This window comes from Genypterus blacodes, unplaced genomic scaffold (assembly GCF_046128005.1).
Source record: "Genypterus blacodes isolate CSIRO-AG114 ecotype Tasmania unplaced genomic scaffold, CSIRO-AGI_Gbla_v1 ptg000028l_1, whole genome shotgun sequence".
Classification (NCBI taxonomy): domain Eukaryota; kingdom Metazoa; phylum Chordata; class Actinopteri; order Ophidiiformes; family Ophidiidae; genus Genypterus; species Genypterus blacodes.
In genome coordinates this window covers 4624324-4642735 of record NW_027466841.1, presented here as the reverse complement: position 1 = coordinate 4642735, position 18412 = coordinate 4624324, and the positions used below count along the sequence as shown (strand labels likewise).

The following is an 18412-nucleotide window of genomic DNA, read 5'->3' as shown; positions in this document are numbered from 1 at the left end:
GTTAATTTGGGGCAAATTGGGGAATATTGAAAATTTTCTAAAAATGTTGACCCGGGTCATCAATTTTTGAAACTGGAGAAAACTTTAAAAGCCCATATCTCTGACAAGGAAGGAGATAGAGAGCTACAATTTCAGACGCAGCATCCAGACAGAAATGCCATCAATGTGTGTAAATTTGGGGCAAATTGGGGAATATTGAAAATTTTGGAAAAAAGTTGACCCGGGTCATCAATTTTTGAAACTGGAGAAAACTTGAAAAGCCCATATCTGTGACAAGGAAGGAGATAGAGAGCTAAAATTTCAGACGCAGCATCCAGACAGAAATGCCATCAATTTGTGTAAATTTGGGGCAAATTGGGGAATATTGAAAATTTTGGAAAAAAGTTGAACCCCGGGTCATCAATTTTTGAAACTGGAGAAAAATTGAAAAGCCCATATCTGTGACAAGGAAGGAGATAGAGAGCTAAATTTTCAGACGCAGCATCCAGACAGAAATCCCATCAATTTGTGTAAATTTGGGACAAATTGGGGAATATTGAAAATTTTCTAAAAATGTTGACCCGGGTCATCAATTTTTGAAACTGGAGAACAATTGAAAAGCCCATATCTGTGACAAGGAAGGAGATAGAGAGCTAAATTTTCAGACGCAGCATCCAGGCAGAAATGCCATCAATGTGTGTAAATTTGGGGCAAATTGGGGAATATTGAAAATTTTGAAAAAAAGTTGACCCCCCGGTCATCGATGTTTGAAACTGGAGAAAACTTGAAAAGCCCATATCTGTGACAAGGAAGGAGATAGAGAGCTAAATTTTCAGACGCAGCATCCAGACAGAAATCCCATCAATTTGTGTAAATTTGGGACAAATTGGGGAATATTGAAAATTTTCTAAAAATGTTGACCCGGGTCATCAATTTTTGAAACTGGAGAACAATTGAAAAGCCCATATCTGTGACAAGGAAGGAGATAGAGAGCTAAATTTTCAGACGCAGCATCCAGGCAGAAATGCCATCAATGTGTGTAAATTTGGGGCAAATTGGGGAATATTGAAAATTTTGGAAAAAAGTTGACCCCCCGGTCATCGATGTTTGAAACTGGAGAAAACTTTAAAAGCCCATATCTGTGACAAGGAAGGAGATAGAGAGCTAAAATTTCAGACGCAGCATCCAGACAGAGATGCCATCAATTTGTGTAAATTTGGGACAAATTGGGGAATATTGAAAATTTTCTAAAAATGTTGACCCGCGGGTCATCGATTCTTGAAACTGGAGAAAACTTTAAAAGCCCATATCTCTGACAAGGAAGGAGATAGAGAGCTAAAATTTCAGACGCAGCATCCAGACAGAAATGCCATCAATGTGTGTAAATTTGGGGCAAATTGGGGAATATTGAAAATTTTCTAAAAATGTTGACCCGCGGGTCATCGATTCTTGAAACTAGAGAAAACTTGAAAAGCCCATATCTGTGACAAGGAAGGAGATAGAGAGCTACAATTTCAGACGCAGCATCCAGACAGACATGCCATCAATGTGTGTAAATTTGGGGCAAATTGGGGAATATTGAAAATTTTCTAAAAATGTTGACCCGGGTCATCAATTTTTGAAACTGGAGAAAACTTTAAAAGCCCATATCTGTGACAAGGAAGGAGATAGAGAGCTGAAATTTCAGACGCAGCATCCAGACAGAAATGCCATCAATTTGTGTAAATTTGGGGCAAATTGGGGAATATTGAAAATTTTGGAAAAAAGTTGAACCCCGGGTCATCAATTTTTGAAACTGGAGAAAAATTGAAAAGCCCATATCTGTGACAAGGAAGGAGATAGAGAGCTAAATTTTCAGACGCAGCATCCAGACAGAAATCCCATCAATTTGTGTAAATTTGGGACAAATTGGGGAATATTGAAAATTTTCTAAAAATGTTGACCCGGGTCATCAATTTTTGAAACTGGAGAACAATTGAAAAGCCCATATCTGTGACAAGGAAGGAGATAGAGAGCTAAAATTTCAGACGCAGCATCCAGACAGAAATGCCATCAATGTGTGTAAATTTGGGGCAAATTGGGGAATATTGAAAATTTTCTAAAAATGTTGACCCGCGGGTCATCGATTCTTGAAACTAGAGAAAACTTGAAAAGCCCATATCTGTGACAAGGAAGGAGATAGAGAGCTACAATTTCAGACGCAGCATCCAGACAGACATGCCATCAATGTGTGTAAATTTGGGGCAAATTGGGGAATATTGAAAATTTTCTAAAAATGTTGACCCGGGTCATCAATTTTTGAAACTGGAGAAAACTTTAAAAGCCCATATCTGTGACAAGGAAGGAGATAGAGAGCTGAAATTTCAGACGCAGCATCCAGACAGAAATGCCATCAATTTGTGTAAATTTGGGACGAATTGGGGAATATTGAAAATTCGGGAAAAAAGTTGACCCCGGGTCATCAATTTTTGAAACTGGAGAAAAATTGAAAAGCCCATATCTGTGACAAGGAAGGAGATAGAGAGCTAAATTTTCAGACGCAGCATCCAGGCAGAAAAGCCATCAATGTGTGTAAATTTGGGGCAAATTGGGGAATATTGAAAATTTTCTAAAAATGTTGACCCGCGGGTCATCGATGTTTGAAACTAGAGAAAACTTTAAAAGCCCATATCTGTGACAAGGAAGGAGATAGAGAGCTAAAATTGCAGACGCAGCATCCAGACAGAAATGTCATCAATGTGTGTAAATTTGGGGCAAATTGGGGAATATTGAAAATTTTCTAAAAATGTTGACCCGCGGGTCATCGATTTTTGAAACTGGAGAAAACTTGAAAAGCCCATATCTGTGACAAGGAAGGAGATAGAGAGCTAAAATTGCAGACGCAGCATCCAGACAGAAATGTCATCAATGTGTGTAAATTTGGGGCAAATTGGGGAATATTGAAAATTTTGGAAAAAAGTTGAACCCCGGGTCATCAATTTTTGAAACTGGAGAAAAATTGAAAAGCCCATATCTGTGACAAGGAAGGAGATAGAGAGCTAAATTTTCAGACGCAGCATCCAGACAGAAATCCCATCAATTTGTGTAAATTTGGGACATATTGGGGAATATTGAAAATTTTCTAAAAATGTTGACCCGGGTCATCAATTTTTGAAACTGGAGAAAACTTGAAAAGCCCATATCTGTGACAAGGAAGGAGATAGAGAGCTAAAATTTCAGACGCAGCATCCAGACAGAAATGCCATCAATTTGTGTAAATTTGGGGCAAATTGGGGAATATTGAAAATTTTGGAAAAAAGTTGAACCCCGGGTCATCAATTTTTGAAACTGGAGAAAAATTGAAAAGCCCATATCTGTGACAAGGAAGGAGATAGAGAGCTAAATTTTCAGACGCAGCATCCAGACAGAAATCCCATCAATGTGTGTAAATTTGGGACAAATTGGGGAATATTGAAAATTTTCTAAAAATGTTGACCCGGGTCATCAATTTTTGAAACTGGAGAAAACTTGAAAAGCCCATATCTGTGACAAGGAAGGAGATAGAGAGCTAAAATTTCAGACGCAGCATCCAGACAGAAATCCCATCAATGTGTGTAAATTTGGGACAAATTGGGGAATATTGAAAATTTTCTAAAAATGTTGACCCGGGTCATCAATTTTTGAAACTGGAGAAAACTTGAAAAGCCCATATCTGTGACAAGGAAGGAGATAGAGAGCTAAAATTTCAGACGCAGCATCCAGACAGAAATCCCATCAATTTGTGTAAATTTGGGACAAATTGGGGATTATTGAACATTTTCTAAAAATGTTGACCCGGGTCATCAATTTTTGAAACTGGAGAAAACTTTAAAAGCCCATATCTGTGACAAGGAAGGAGATAGAGAGCTAAAATTTCAGACGCAGCATCCAGGCAGAAATGCCATCAATGTGTGTGAATTTGGGGCAAATTGGGGAATATTGAAAATTTTCTAAAAATGTTGACCCGGGTCATCAATTTTTGAAACTGGAGAAAACTTGAAAAGCCCATTTCTGTGACAAGGAAGGAGATAGAGAGCTAAAATTTCAGACGCAGCACCCAGACAGAAATGCCATCAATTTGTGTAAATTTGGGACAAATTGGGGAATATTGAAAATTTTGGAAAAAAGTTGACCCCCGGGTCATCGATTTTTGAAACTGGAGAAAACTTGAAAAGCCCATATCTGTGACAAGGAAGGAGATAGAGAGCTAAAATTTCAGACGCAGCATCCAGGCAGAAATGCCATCAATGTGTGTAAATTTGGGGCAAATTGGGGAATATTGAAAATTTTCTAAAAATGTTGACCCGCGGGTGATCGATTCTTGTAACTAGAGAAAACTTGAAAAGCCCATGACTGTGACAAGGAAGGAGATAGAGAGCTAAAATTTCAGACGCAGCATCCAGACAGAGATGCCATCAATTTGTGTAAATTTGGGACAAATTGGGGAATATTGAAAATTTTCTAAAAATGTTGAACCGCGGGTCATCGATTCTTGTAACTAGAGAAAACTTGAAAAGCCCATGTCTGTGACAAGGAAGGAGATAGAGAGCTACAATTTCAGACACAGCATCCAGGCAGAAATGCCATCAATGTGTGTAAATTTGGGGCAAATTGGGGAATATTGAAAATTTTCTAAAAATGTTGACCCGCGTCATCAATTTTTGAAACTGGAGAAAACTTGAAAAGCCCATATCTGTGACAAGGAAGGAGATAGAGAGCTAAAATTTCAGACGCAGCATCCAGGCACAAATGCCATCAATGTGTGTAAATTTGGGGCAAATTGGGGAAAATTGAAAATTTTGGGAAAAAGTTGACCCCCGGGTCATCGATTTTTGAAACTGGAGAAAACTTGAAAAGCCCATATCTGTGACAAGGAAGGAGATAGAGAGCTACAATTTCAGACGCAGCATCCAGACACAAATGCCATCAATTTGTGTAAATTTGGGACAAATTGGGGAATATTGAAAATTTTCTAAAAATGTTGACCCGCGGGTCATCGATTCTTGAAACTAGAGAAAACTTAAAAAGCCCATATCTGTGACAAGGAAGGAGATAGAGAGCTACAATTTCAGACGCAGCATCCAGGCAGAAATGCCATCAATGTGTGTAAATTTGGGGCAAATTGGGGAATATTGAAAATTTGGGAAAAAAGTTGACCCCCGGGTCATCGATATTTGAAACTGGAGAAAACTTTAAAAGCCCATATCTGTGACAAGGAAGGAGATAGAGAGCTAAAATTTCAGACGCAGCATCCAGACAGAAATGCCATCAATTTGTGTAAATTTGGGGCAAATTGGGGAATATTGAAAATTTTCTAAAAATGTTGACCCGCGGGTCATCGATTCTTGAAACTAGAGAAAACTTGAAAAGCCCATATCTGTGAAAAGGAAGGAGATAGAGGCTTCTGTGTTCTTCTGATGAAGGCATCATATAAATTGTGATATACATGAACTTGAGTGTAGTACATGTACTCGAACTGGGTCTGTCTCACCTATAAAGAGCCTCTGTGTGGTTGCGCTCCTCGTTTACGGCCATACCACTCTGAACACGCCCGATCTCTTCTGACTTCAGAAGCTAAGCAGCGTCCGGCCAGGTTAGTACTTGGATGGGAGACTGCCTGGGAATACCCGGTGCCGTTAGCATTTTGGCCCTCTGAGCAGCAGGCCTCACCTGGTCCTCCTTCCTCATTTTTCACTCCCTCTGTAAACACGCAATTTCCCTCGGGAGAATAAAGTTGTATCTTATCTTATCTTATATGAAAGCATACATTCAGAAAATGAGTATTGCATATGGGCATAATATGAGAAGATTGAATGCACATCAGAAGTGAAGTACACGAGCCACTGTGTGACGATGATGATGATGATGATGATGATGATGATGAAAGTGAGCGTCAGAGATGTTAGTGGTCCCTCTTTATGTTCTATGTGATGATTATCAGTTTCATTAGGTAAGACTTCATTATCCAGAAATGTATGTTTCTGATGAAGGCATCATGTAAATTGTGATATACATGAACTTGAGTGTAGTCATGTGTACACGGTGACTTGAACTGGGTCTGTCTCACCTATAAAGAGCCTCTTTGTGGCTGCTCTCCTCGTTTACAGCCATACCACTCTGAACACACCCGATCTCGTCTGATCTCGGAAGCTAATCAGCGTCGGGCCAGGTTAGTACTTGGATGGGAGACCGCCTGGGAAAACCCGGTGCCGTAAGCATTTTGGCCCTCTGAGCAGCAGGCCTCACCTGGTCCTCCTCCCTCATGTTTCACTCACTCTGTCAACACGCAATTTCCCTCGGGAGAATAAAGTTGTATCTTATCTTATCTGAAATGTTAGTGTTCTTCTGATGAAGGCATCATGTAAATTGTGATATACATGAACTTGAGTGTAGTCATGCGTACACGGTGACTTGAACTGGGTCTGTCTCACCTATAAAGAGCCTCTGTGGGGCTGCTCTTCTCGTTTACGGCCATGCCACTCTGAACACGCCTGATCTCGTCTGATCTCGGAAGCTAAGCAGTGTCGGGCCAGGTTAGTACTTGGATGGGAGACCGCCTGGGAATACCTGGTGCCGTAAGCATTTTGGCCCTCTGAGCAGCAGGCCTCACCTGGTCCTCCTCCCTCATGTTTCACTCCCTCTGTCAACACCCAATGTCCCTCGGGAGAATAAAGTGGTATCTTATCTTATCTTATATGAAAGCATACATTCAGAAAATGAGTATTGCACATGGGCATAATATGAGATGATTGAATGCACATGAGGAGTGAAGTACAAGAGCCACTGTGTGACGATGATGATGATGATGATGATGATGATGATGATGATGATGATGAAAGTGAGCGTCAGAGATGTTAGTGGTCCCTCTTTATGTTCTATGTGATGATTATCAGTTTCATTTGGTGAGACCTCATTATCCAGAAATGTGTTCTTCTGATGAAGGCATCATGTAAATTGTGATATACATGAACTTGAGTGTAGTCATGTGTACACGGTGACTTGAACTGGGTCTGTCTCACCTATAAAGAGCCTCTGTGTGGCTGCTCTCCTCGTTTACGGCCATACCACTCTGAACACGCCTGATCTCGGAAGCTAATCAGCGTCGGGCCAGGTTAGTACTTGGATGGGACACCGCCTGGGAATACCCGGTGCCGTAAGCATTTTGGCCCTCTGAGCAGCAAGCCTCACCTGGTCCTCCTCCCTCATGTTTCACTCCCTCTGTCAACACGCATTCCCTCGGGAGAATAAAGTTGTATCTTATCTAATCTGAAATGTTAGTGTTCTTCTGATGAAGGCATCATGTAAATTGTGATATACATGAACTTGAGTGTAGTCATGTGTACACGGTGACTTGAACTGGGTCTGTCTCACCTATAAAGAGCCTCTGTGTGGCTGCTCTCCTCGTTTACGGCCATACCACTCTGAACATGCCCGATCTCGTCTGATCTTGGAAGCTAAGCAGCGTCGGGCCAGGTTAGTACTTGAATGGGAGACCGCCTGGGAATACCCGGTGCAGTAAGCATTTTGGCCCTCTGAGCAGCAGGCCTCACCTGGTCCTCCTCCCTCATGTTTCACTCCCTCTGTCAACACGCAATTTCCATCTGGAGAATAAAGTTGTATCTTATCTTATCTGAAATGTTAGTGTTCTTCTGATGAAGGCATCATGTAAATTGTGATATACATGAACTTGAGTGTAGTCATGTGTACACGGTGACTTGAACTGGGTCTGTCTCACCTATAAAGAGCCTCTGTGTGGCTGCTCTCCTCGTTTACGGCCATACCACTCTGAACATGCCCGATCTCGTCTGATCTCGGAAGCTAAGCAGCGTCGGGCCAGGTTTGTACTTGGATGGGAGACCGCCTGGGAATACCCGGTGCCGTTAGCATTTTGGCCCTCTGAGCAGCAGGCGTCACCTGGTCCTCCTCCCTCATGTCTTACTCCCTCTGTAAACACGCAATTTCCCTCGGGAGAATAAAGTTGTATCTTATCTTATCTTATATGAAAGCATACATTCAGAAAATGAGTATGCACATGGTCATAATATGAGAAGATTGAATGCACATGAGAAGTGAAGTACACGAGCCACTGTGTGACAATGATGATGATGATGAGGATGAAAGTGAGCGTCAGAGATGTTAGTGGTCCCTCTGTATGTTCTATGTGATGATTATCAGTTTCATTAGGTAAGACTTCATTATCCAGAAATGTGTGTTTCTGATGAAGGCATCATGTAAATTGTGATATACATGAACTTGAGTGTAGTCATGTGTACACGGTGACTTGAACTGGGTCTGTCTCACCTATAAAGAGCCTCTGTGTGGCTGCTCTCCTCGTTTACGGCCATACCACTCTGAACACGCCCGATCTCGTCTGATCTCGGAAGCTAAGCAGCGTCGGGCCAGGTTAGTACTTGGATGGGAGACTGCCTGGGAATACCCGGTGCCGTAAGCATTTTGGCCCTCTGAGCAGCAGGCCTCACCTGGTCCTCCTCCCTCATGTTTCACTCCCTCTGTAAACACGCAATTTCCCTCGGGAGAATAAAGTTGTTTCTTATCTTATCTTATATGAAAGCATACATTCAGAAAATGAGTCTTGTACATGGTCATAATATGAGGAGATTGAATGCACATGAGAAGTGAAGTACACGAGCCTCTGTGTGACGATGATGATTATGAAAGTGAGCGTCAGAGATGTTAGTGGTCCCTCTTTATGTTCTATGTGATGATTATCAGTTTCATTGGGTTATACTTCATTATCCAGAAATGTGTGTTTCTGATGAAGGCATCATGTAACTTGTGATATACATGAACTTGAGTGTGTTCATGCGTACACAGCGTCTGATCTCAGAAGCTAAGCAGCGTCGGGCCAGGTTAGTACTTGGATGGGAGACCGCCTAGGAATACCCGGTGCCGTAAACATTTTGTCCCTCTGAGCAGCAGGCCTCACCTGGTCCTCCTCCCTCATGTTTCACTCCCTCTGTCAACACCCAATTTCCCTCGGGAGAATAAAGTTGTATCTTATCTTATCTTATATGAAAGCATACATTCAGAAAATGAGTATTACACATGGGCATATTATGAGAAGATTGAATGCACATGAGAAGTGAAGTACACGAGCCACTGTGTGACAATGATGATGATGATGAGGATGAAAGTGAGCGTCAGAGATGTTAGTGGTCCCTCTGTATGTTCTATGTGATGATTATCAGTTTCATTAGGTAAGACTTCATTATCCAGAAATGTGTGTTTCTGATGAAGGCATCATGTAAATTGTGATATACATGAACTTGAGTGTAGTCATGTGTACACGGTGACTTGAACTGGGTCTGTCTCACCTATAAAGAGCCTCTGTGTGGCTGCTCTCCTCGTTTACGGCCATACCACTCTGAACACGCCTGATCTCGTCTGATCTCGGAAGCTAAGCAGCGTCGGGCCAGGTTAGTACTTAGATGGGAGACCGCCTGGGAATACCCGGTGCCGTAAGCATTTTGGCCGTCTGAGCAGCAGACCTCACCTGGTCCTCCTCCCTCATGTTTCACTCCATCTGTCAACACCCAATGTCCCTCGGGAGAATAAAGTTGTATCTTATCTTATCTTATATGAAAGCATACATTCTGAAAATGAATATTGCACATGGGCATAATATGAGATGATTGAATGCACATGAGGACTGAAGTACACGAGCCACTGTGTGACGATGATGATGATGATGATGATGATGATGATGATGATGAAAGTGAGCATCAGAGATGTTACTGGTCCCTCTTTATGTTCTATGTGATGATTATCAGTTTCATTAGGTAAGACTTCATTATCCAGAAATGTGTGTTTCTGATTAAGGCATCATGTAAATTGTGATATACATGAACTTGAGTGTAGTCATGTGTACACGGTGACTTGAACTGGGTCTGTCTCACCTATGAAGAGCCTCTGTGTGGCTGTTCTCCTCTTTTTCGGCCATACCACTCTGAACATGCCCGATCTCGTCTGATCTCAGAAGCTAAGCAGCGTCGGGCCAGGTTAGTACTTGGATGGGAAATCGCCTGGGAATACCCGGTGCCGTAAGCATTTTGGCCCTCTGAGCAGAAGGCCCCACCTGGTCCTCCTCCCTCATGTTTCACTCCCTCTGTCAACACGCAATTTCCCTCGGGAGAATAAAGTTGTATCTTATCTTATCGTATATGAAAGCATACATTCAGAAAATGAGTATTGCATATGGTCATAATATGAGAAGATTGAATGCACATGAGAAGTGAAGTACACGAGCCACTGTGTGACGATGATGATGATGAAGGTGAGCGTCAGAGATGTTAGTGGTCCCTCTTTATGTTCTATGTGATGATTATCAGTTTCATTAGGTAAGACTTCATTATCCAGAAATGTGTGTTTCTGATGAAGGCATCATGTAAATTGTGATATACATGAACTTGAGTGTAGTCATGTGTACACGGTGACTTGAACTGGGTCTGTCTAACCTATAAAGAGCCTCTGTGTGGCTGCTCTCCTTGTTTACGGCCATACCACTCTGAACACGCCCGATCTCGTCTGATCTCGGAAGCTAAGCAGCGTCGGGCCAGTTTAGTACTTGGATGGGAGACCGCTTGGGAATACCCGGTGCCGTAAGCATTTTGGCCCTCTGAGCAGCAGGCCTCACCTGGTCCTCCTCCCTCATGTTTCACTCCCTCTGTCAACACCCAATGTCCCTCGGGAGAATAAAGTTGTATCTTATCTTATCTTATATGAAAGCATACATTCAGAAAATGAGTATTGCACATGGGCATAATATGAGAAGATTGAATGCACATGAGAAGTGAAGTACACGAGCCACTGTGTGACGATGATGATGATGATGATGATGAAGATGATGATGATGAAAGTGAGCGTCAGAGATGTTAGTGGTCCCTCTTTATGTTCTATGTGATGATCATCAGTTTCATTAGGTAAGACTTCATTATCCAGAAATGTGTGTTTCTGATGAAGGCATCATGTAAATTGTGATATACATGAACTTGAGTGTAGTCATGTGTACACGGTGACATGAACTGGGTCTGTCTCACCTATAAAGAGCCTCTGTGTGGCTGCTCTCCTCGTTTACGTCCATAACACTCTGAACACGCCCGATCTCGTCTGATCTCGGAAGCTAATCAGCGTCGGGCCAGGTAAGTACTTGGATGGGAGACCGCCTGGGAATACCCGGTGCCGTAAGCATTTTGGCCCTCTGAGCAGCAGGCCTCACCTGGTCCTCCTCCCTCATGTTTCACTCCCTCTGTCAACACGCAATTTCTCTCGGGAGAATAAAGTTGTATCTTATCTTTTCTGAAATGTTAGTGTTCTTCTGATGAAGGTGTTGCACACTTGAAGAAAGTAATACTCTCAACGGCGTGCTGGGAAAAGTTTTTCGTTTAATCCAAAGTTTCCACAATACAGCTCACTTCACCATTTACATCTCCCGCCTTCCGTTCTCAGTGGCTACTTCTTCTCTCTCTCACCGTTATGCAACTGCATTATATCCCAGTACTACAGCGCCACTTCTGGCCAAAACATGCAACAACATCGTAACAAAAGAAAATAAAAGGCCACAACTTAATGGAAAAGGGACCAAAGAAAAGACTAAATGGGGGGTATGTCACACTCTCCCCTGCTTAACTAAATGTCGTCCCGACATTTCCCGTCTCAGTTCATCCTGTTTAAGACAATTTGATCACTTCCAGGTTAGAGTCCATTATTCAAGACACATATCTAATGACAGATTTCACATCACACTTATCTCCCCTTAATGTCATGTGTTAAACAGAGGAAGTCATTGTGCACTATGACAACTATCTATTTACTCCGCTGTGTTCACGGGCAGCTTGTCTTGACTGGAATAGGCGTGATCTTTGACCTGTAGCGAAATCACATAGAATCTCACACTTCATATATTCTAATAACTCTTTTCTTCATATCATTTCGTTATAAGAGTCTCTTTACAGTTAGTCTTTTCAACCATACTCCTGTAAATACAATGTCTTACAACCACCATTTCCTCTTCAGTTATATTTGTGCGATTCTAAATGTGAGAACTGACTTTGTGTGGGCCTATATAAACTAAAAGTATTTTTTTTCTTTTAAACAACACATTAACATTTTCCATCCATCATATGACTTTGACATGAACTAACAAATTGTATTCATCTTAAAACTGGATGGCTTGAACTTACAACTTTAAAGTGCATCATATAATCTCATAACTTTAATTCAATTAACTGTGGGCTGCCCCAACCTATCATATGCGAGTGTTTTGGGTGCAGGTCTATTTCTGAAAGGATATCGTCTCGCAGGTGGTGAAGATGATGGATACTCTTCTCCCTCATTGCTTGCGGTCTCCAGCTCAGCCTCTTCTATATCCTCACTCAGGCCTGCTGTCACAGTCACTTCATTTTCCAGTCCAGTCCCGATCTGTTCTTCTTGCTCTCTGTCCGTGTCTGATGTCCACAGGGTCTGTTCTCCCATCACATCGTCTCCCTCAGGTGCTGGTGTTGCAGCCCGTGGCTGAAACTCTGTAGCCTCTGGTCTGAGGTTCCTTCTGGTTTGTGCTGCGGAGTCTCCTTGGGGCCATCTGGACATGCATCGCCAGTCATCCTCTTCAGAGTCAGATGAACACTCGGGTTCTGCATTCTGTTTTGTCGGTGTCTTTTTCTCTTTGTGTGGTCTCTCACCTCTTTTCTTTTCAGGCTTGTGTGACTCAACTGGCAGGAAGTCACACGGGAGCAGCAGATTTCGATGAAGCACTCTGGTGCGGCCCTGGCCATCCTCTGGTTGTACTTCATAAACTGGACTTTCTGGGTGTTTTCTCTTGACCACTACATGGACTTTGTCTTCCCAGAATGACCTGAGTTTTCCGGGTCCACCTCTTTCAGTCAAGTTCCTAATGAGAACTCTGCAGCCAGGATACAGCTCTGCACCTTGAACCTTCCGGTCATACAGGTTTTTCCCCCTCTCTCCGCTTGCCTTCGCAGCCTTGGAGGCTAACTGGTACGCCTCCTCCATCCTCTGTTTCCATTTCTTGGCATAGTCATCATGAGATGCACTGCCATCACTGTGGGGGATACTGAACATGATGTCAATAGGCAATCTGGGGTTACGACCAAAGAGCAGGTAATATGGTGCGTATCCAGTGGACTCATTGCGCGTGCAATTGTAGGCGTGTATTACTTTGGCAAGAGAATTCTTCCAATCTGCTTTAGCTTGGTCATCTAGGTTACGCAACATGGCCAGCAGGGTGCGGTTGAAGCGTTCCACTTGACCGTTTCCCTGGGGGTGGTACGGGGTGGTGCGAGAACCTTGGATGCCAGAGTATTTTTGGAGCTCTGCAAACAACTTATTCTCAAATTCTCTACCCTGATCATGGTGTAATTTCGTGGGGAAGCCGAATTTGAGGACAAAGTCACCGAATATCTTCTCAGCTGCAGTTCGAGCACTGTTGTTAGTACATGCATACGCCTGAGCGAATCGTGTAAAATGGTCCATGACCACCAGAATGTACTCATATCCTCCTTTACACTTCTCTAGGTGCATGAAGTCAATTGAGACCAGCTCAAAGGGGTATGTTGTCACAATACTGGTAAGTGGTGCTCTTACTGCTTTCTGTGGTCTTTTCCGTTTCACACAGCTACAGACCTTGTTGATGTGATGCTCAACGTCTCTCTGCATATGAGGCCAAAAGAAACGCTCACGGATCAGATGGAGTGTCCGTTCAACGCCCAAGTGTCCCATCTCTTCATGCAGCTCTCTCAGGATGAGGGGACGGAACTTTGGAGGCACAACCAGTTGTGTGCGTGTTGCTGTCTGTCGCCGGAGAACATCCTCAGCATCAATCACCAACTTCGCTTTCTCCCTTGCAAACACTGCCAACTCACTGTGAGTGTCTTTCACCCTCGGCCACTGCTGTTGTGCGACCTGCTGTTTCACCTGCTTCAGCAGTAGATCCTCGTCTTGAGCGGCTCTCAGTGCTTGAGGGGCGATCTGCTTTGCTGCGTTCATCCGCGGCTCACTGCTCAGCTCTGCGATGGCTGTGGTGATGGTCACTGGACACAGCAACGGCTCTCTCTCCACCTGGTGAACTGACAACCCTTTGGAGACACTGGCCAAGATCTCAGACTGTATCTTTTGTGAACAGGTTAGCATATACTTCTCTATGTCAAGGGGCATTCTCGATAGCCCGTCTGCGTCAGAGTTAGACTTCCCTGGCCTGTACTTAATTGAAGTCTGCCAATTCAGCCACCCATCTCAGCAACGTGGCATTCAATTTAGCTGTTGTCAGCACATATGTCAGAGGGTTATTATCTGTATATACTACAAACGATGGAGTGTAATACAAATAATCCCTAAACCTCTCGCATATAGCCCATTTCATTGCTAAAAACTCTAGCTTACCAGAATGTAGATGGTAATTCTTCTCTGGAGCAGAGAGTGTGCGGGAGCCATACGCAATGACCTTTAACCTTCCCTCCTGTTTTTGATAGAGCACCGCTCCAAGTCCATCCTGGGACGCATCACAATGCATAATGAACGGTTCTTCAAAGTTTGGGTAGCCCAGCACAGGAGGACTGGAGAGGTAATCTATCAGCTGACTGAGAACTGTACTGTGTTCTTCTGTCCACCTGATACGTTGATGTGAGGGTACCTGGCTTTGCTTTGTCTTTCTCACCCCAGCCTTCTGCTTCTTTGTGCCTTTAGGGGTCTCACTGCCTGGTATCTCAGCGCACAGCAGTGCATAGAGAGGCTTAGCTATGCGAGAGAAGTTTGGGATATAGGCTCGGTAGTATGAGATGAATCCTAGCACTTTCCGCACCTCACCCACTGTCGCTGGCTTCCTCTGCTTCATCTCTTGCACTGGGGCTACTTCTGCAGGATCCATTGTGTAGCCTTCCTTCGATACGATCTTTCCCAGAAATCTGACCTGGTTCTTAAAGAGCTCACATTTCTTTGCAGTCAATTTCACCCCGTGCTGTTGGTAGCGCTGAAGCACTTTTCTCACATCTTTCAGGTGATTATCAAATGTTTGGCTATGAACCAGATTATCGTCTAGATATGGCTCGCAAATTTCATCTCTGAGTCCAGATAGACACTCCTCCATGCTGCGCTGGAATTCGGAGGGTGCTGTAGACAAGCCAAAAGGGATTCGGATCCACTCATATAGGCCCCAGGGTGTTATAAAAGCTGTGAGTGGTCTACTACTTTCTTCCACGAACCCCTGATGGTAGGCCTTGCCTTGATCTAACACTGAAAACCATGCACTCCCATGTAAACTATCTAGCATATCTTGAATGCGGGGAATAGGGTGGCGATCTGGCAGAGACTTACGGTTGAGTTCTCTGTAGTCACAGCACAGACGGAGGTTCCCATCTTTTTTCCGCACACAGACAATGGGAGATGAGTAATGTGACCTAGATTTTTGGATCCAGCCCCTATTTAACAAGTCTTCTAAGTACTGTTTTACTTCTTTGTGAAGTGGCTTAGGCACAGACACATAGGTACGTCTTACCGGTGTTGTATCTGTGAGTCTGATTTTCAGTTGTAGGGAAGGGATGTATCCCACATCATCATCGTCTCTGGCGAACGCTCTGCATTCCTCCCTCAACATCTGCTTCACTTGTCGCTGCTGAGCAAGGGGGAGGTGAATCAGTGTGATTGGTGGGTCCCACCTTTCCTCGTCCACCGCTGTCCTTCCATCAGGCTCAGGCTCATCCTCCCTGCTGACCTCTGGACGTTCGACTGGAGAAGCTGGTCGGGGAGTGACTGGCTTGGCGTCCACTGGATAGACAGCTTTGACCAGTTGAACCTGCCCCAACACTGTGCGTGGGCTCAGGGTGACATCATGACAGGTGTTATTGGTGATGGGCAGTGCTATGCGAGAATATGTCCCTTCGCTAAGAGTCATCATGCTCTCTGACATTCTCAGGCCATCTGGCCAGGGGGCATGTTCATCAGGCAGAAAAAGGGCTTCTTGACTGGACAGTAGAGGACCTGTTCTCACAGCACATTTTATAGTTCTCACCTGACCTGCTGGGATCACTTCCTTCTGCCTACCCACTCTCACTAGGCCGTCACTGCACTCAGGGTCACTGTTTTGAATAATTTTCCAGCTAAAAGAGAAAGCTGTGCTCACAGCCTGTGTTATTACTTCATGTGGACCCTCCACACCATTCTTTAACAACAGTTCAATTACATTGTAACCAACGATTGGCTCTTCTGCTGCTCCTTTCTCACCTGTCACGAGCATGGGCACCTGAAGCGTGAACTCTGGAGCATGTGATGGGTCTAGGTGGAACGTGACCTCCACCCAGCCTAGGAAAGGGATGTCGGTCTGGTTGACAGCTTTCCCCACAAAAGGACCAGGGCCGAGGAGTTCTTCAGTGCTCCGTACCTTCACCTCTGGGATGCAGTTCTTCCTCCGGGTCTCATTGATAAGGCAGACTTGCGATCCAGTGTCCCATAAGGCTTGAGTCTTCACCCCATCTAGGTAGCAACTCACCATGCACTTCTTTCCAATAAGTCTCAGCAGCTGTGAATGGTGACGAGGGGAGATGTGGCTAATATAAGCAGAACCTGCCAATCTTCCACCTGGGGAACACCTTTCTGCTCGCAGTCTCTCTTCTAATTGTACAATGCTTTCTCTAAGAATAGTAGGGGTGTTGAGTGACCTGCTATGCTGTTCTTGAGTGTCAGGGGAGGTACATTCTACAGTCTGTCCTTTGATATTAGCTGAATCAGTGTTGCCTCTTGAGTTCCTTTGGCCTCTGCATCCTCTTGAGAGGTGTCCACTCAGGCCACATTTGAAGCAGTGGTCACACTGTTCCTCTTCACCCCGGTCTTGACATCCTCTGCATGCCCTCTACCCTCTGTTTTGGAACTGGTGAGATGGTCGTGCTGAGTACTGAACATTCTTCCTCAGCTCAGCCACTTCCTCTCTCAGCTGTTTCACTGCATCCATCAGTTCAGTTTCTGAAGAGCTTTTTGGAGTTTTTATCTTCTGACTTTTAACACTGGCCTTGACTGAAGTGCTGTGTTCAGATGGCTGGTCATTGTCTGTTTCCCTGTCACTATACAGCTGGTAAGTAGTTGTTTCTGTTTTTAGCTCATTTATTCTGGCTGGCTTATTTGGGATACTTTTCTTCAATTTCTGCTGTGTCTCCCAATCAACAGCAGCAGCATCATTCATTTTCTCTATCAATATCTCGTCAGTCACTCCTAGATCATCTAGGTGAGGTTTCAGCTGCATTTTAACATTATCACTCAGTAGTCCTGTACTGACTGACCTAAGAAACTTCTTCTGAATGAGGTCTGGGCTATACTGTACATCTGAGCTGGCATCTTCTGCAGCCGCCAGTAGCCTCTCTTTGAGTTCAACTGCACGAAAAAGAAAATTCTGAGGGGATTCTTTTGCATCTTGAGTTATGTTAATGAGTCTGTGGAACATATCTGTAGTGTTGTTTTCTTTGAAATGGGCTTTAAGAATCGTCTTCAACTGCACGAGTGTCAAATTATTTTTGGCTTCCAGCATATCACGTAAACTGAGCCCTGGTGTAGCAGCTTTTACTACGGCTTCAACAATTTCTACATCACTGTGGCCTTTACGAGTCTATTTGGTACATGAGGTTAGTGTATGATAACTTGTCTTTCTGCCCCAATTCACCTATCTGGCCATTAATCCGAAACTCGCGTCTGATAACCACTTCAGGGGCTCTGGAGAATGGGAGTTCTGGCGGGCTAGCCGTCCTGTTCATTTTTTCCCGAAGCCGACTCATTTCCTCCTCGAGCATTTTGGTCGACGTCTGGAATGTCAACTGCATTTCAGCATACTGTTTTTGTAGCTTTTGTAGCTCCTCTTCATTTTTATCATACCTCTCTGGTTTGGGCGCGTTTTCTCTCAATCGCTTAGCTGTAGCTAACAACTCTTGCCCAAATGTCTCTGCTACATCTTGTTCCTCCACTTCAAAAGCATTCTCTACTGACTCATTAATTGCTCGGATCAACGTGTGTTTCTTCTCCTTGTCTGATGAAACTTTAGCTCGGATACACACTTCTTTAAGCTGTTCCACGTTTAGCCGACACAGTAGCTCCGTTAGCTGATCCTGTAACTGCTCCAGCTCCATTTTGCGTGTTCCAACGTTCGTTCTTTTTTTTTTTCTTCAGACTTCTTTTTTGTATCACGTTGAGTCCCTGTTCGGGCGCCAATTTTGTTGCACACTTGAAGAAAGTAATACTCTCAACGGCGTGCTGGGAAAAGTTTTTCGTTTAATCCAAAGTTTCCACAATACAGCTCACTTCACCATTTACATCTCCCGCCTTCCGTTCTCAGTGGCTACTTCTTCTCTCTCTCACCGTTATGCAACTGCATTATATCCCAGTACTACAGCGCCACTTCTGGCCA

At 43.9% G+C, this 18412-nt stretch overlaps 7 non-coding genes and 4 pseudogenes across 7 annotated transcripts; all 11 read left to right on the top strand.

Annotated features, from left to right (window-relative positions):
- The first annotated feature begins 5520 nt into the window (after positions 1-5520).
- On the top strand, positions 5521-5639 carry LOC142993822 (5S ribosomal RNA; annotated as a pseudogene).
- Positions 5640-6096: 457 nt separating this feature from the next.
- Positions 6097-6215, top strand: LOC142993662 (5S ribosomal RNA). The gene has a single exon (XR_012961181.1). It is a non-coding gene; the product is annotated as a 5S ribosomal RNA (ribosomal RNA).
- A 245-nt stretch (positions 6216-6460) lies between these two features.
- LOC142993816 (5S ribosomal RNA) lies at positions 6461-6579 on the top strand. The gene has a single exon (XR_012961295.1). It is a non-coding gene; the product is annotated as a 5S ribosomal RNA (ribosomal RNA).
- A 469-nt stretch (positions 6580-7048) lies between these two features.
- LOC142993826 (5S ribosomal RNA) lies at positions 7049-7157 on the top strand (annotated as a pseudogene).
- Positions 7158-7400: 243 nt separating this feature from the next.
- On the top strand, positions 7401-7519 carry LOC142993767 (5S ribosomal RNA). Its single transcript, XR_012961283.1, has one exon. It is a non-coding gene; the product is annotated as a 5S ribosomal RNA (ribosomal RNA).
- Positions 7520-7764: 245 nt separating this feature from the next.
- On the top strand, positions 7765-7883 carry LOC142993709 (5S ribosomal RNA). The gene has a single exon (XR_012961226.1). It is a non-coding gene; the product is annotated as a 5S ribosomal RNA (ribosomal RNA).
- A 447-nt stretch (positions 7884-8330) lies between these two features.
- On the top strand, positions 8331-8449 carry LOC142993828 (5S ribosomal RNA). Its single transcript, XR_012961296.1, has one exon. It is a non-coding gene; the product is annotated as a 5S ribosomal RNA (ribosomal RNA).
- A 915-nt stretch (positions 8450-9364) lies between these two features.
- On the top strand, positions 9365-9483 carry LOC142993606 (5S ribosomal RNA). The gene has a single exon (XR_012961128.1). It is a non-coding gene; the product is annotated as a 5S ribosomal RNA (ribosomal RNA).
- A 463-nt stretch (positions 9484-9946) lies between these two features.
- On the top strand, positions 9947-10065 carry LOC142993796 (5S ribosomal RNA; annotated as a pseudogene).
- Positions 10066-10504: 439 nt separating this feature from the next.
- Positions 10505-10623, top strand: LOC142993603 (5S ribosomal RNA). Its single transcript, XR_012961125.1, has one exon. It is a non-coding gene; the product is annotated as a 5S ribosomal RNA (ribosomal RNA).
- A 463-nt stretch (positions 10624-11086) lies between these two features.
- On the top strand, positions 11087-11205 carry LOC142993784 (5S ribosomal RNA; annotated as a pseudogene).
- Positions 11206-18412: the final 7207 nt, after the last annotated feature.